Raw genomic sequence first — 1,482 nt, 5'->3', positions numbered from 1 at the left:
CCATTCAATCTAATACTTCTGTATTCCTAGCAAAAAGGAATATATTAAGAGCATGGAAAAAGATGCTTACTTCCTTTCAAGGAAACCCCCAAAGAAGAATATGGATGGGAAGGTAGAAATTAAGAAGTTATGTAGAATATTCTTTAAATTGTAATTAACCACATTTTCATATCTTCACAGTAATGCAAAACACAGTCACTTGCAGAAATGTTTCAGATTGCTTAAAGTACCAGATACATTTTTAGTCCTCTACATGTGTTTGAAAGCTACTTATGCTAATACGAAATTAAGCTATTAACACTTTCCTCCAGCAGTAAATGAACACAGGAAGGCTAAGACAAACATAAACCAAGGAGTTTTCTCGAAAACTGCAGTTGATTTCATACACATGAATGGGTTTCTTTGCTATCAAATATCCAAATGGAGAAAGGGACAGAGATGAGCAAAAAGGTTTCTTGAGGGGAAGAAGGATGATGCTCTGCATGCACTGGTTTTCTGCCCCTTCTGTCACATCACATTCTTATCCTGCACTATCTGATGTCTAAAATGTTCAGTTGTCTCTAAGCAACTACATAATGAGGGCACTATCTCTGCATGTAATTTCATTCAATGTATCAAGTTCGGCAATGGCCTCTTCAAAAGCCATTTTAGCCAGTGTGCAGACAAGTTCTGGGTTAGTAAAGATCTCACAGAAAAACACAGAAATTTAAGAGCCCCAGACAGACTGGATGTGTAGGCTGCATCAAAAGCCTCCCGGTAAGCTCCTTGGAAATTATCTATCATTTGTTTCTGGTCATTATTACATGCAATTTCGGCAAACCACCAGAAATAATCTCCCTTCATTTTCAGATAGAAGATCTTACTCTCTAGACTAGTTGCAATGGCTATTAAATACTTATCCAACAATTCTGGGACTGTGGTCCAGATGGATCTCTGATTGGACCCTACTGTCTCCTGAAAGTCTTTAATTAGCTACACTCTCTGGTCAGAGGTGTAGGTTTTCTGCTCAATGTTCAAGATGGCCTTCCAGGTGGACCTGCATCCCCCAACCATGTTCATGTGAGCTTGTGCTCCTGCTTGGGCAGCTTGGCAACCTGCTCCATCACCACCTTCAACACAGGTAACCATGTTGTTGCAGCACTTGGATCACCTTCTGGATCAGCTCTGTCTTCTTCATGAGGTGAGGGAGAGGAGAACAAAGGCGATCACTCACCTGATTGAGTGGAGGCTGGTGGAGGGCCTTCATATCTCAGAAGTGCAAGTCCCACCACTTTGATCCACTTTGGGTTTAGCCAAAAATTGACTAAGGGTCCACTTTACTAAATTCCTGGGAAGCAGCATGAACCAAAAGAAACACCCAGGCATTGTAGCTATACAAATCAGCAGAACATACAACAATTCTCGGTATTTCCACAAACAGGCTGTGTGACCTTGAGCAAGGTTTTATTAAATCTCTCTGAATTTCAGATTCATCACCTGTAA

At 40.8% G+C, this 1,482-nt stretch overlaps 1 pseudogene; it reads right to left on the bottom strand.

Moving 5' to 3' along the window:
* On the bottom strand, positions 287–1,128 carry LOC100157988 (annotated as a pseudogene).

This window comes from Sus scrofa, chromosome 4 (genome assembly GCF_000003025.6).
Source record: "Sus scrofa isolate TJ Tabasco breed Duroc chromosome 4, Sscrofa11.1, whole genome shotgun sequence".
NCBI classification, from domain to species: Eukaryota; Metazoa; Chordata; class Mammalia; order Artiodactyla; family Suidae; genus Sus; species Sus scrofa.
Note: the sequence above shows the minus strand (reverse complement) of the source record. Positions and strands in the feature narration are given on the sequence as shown.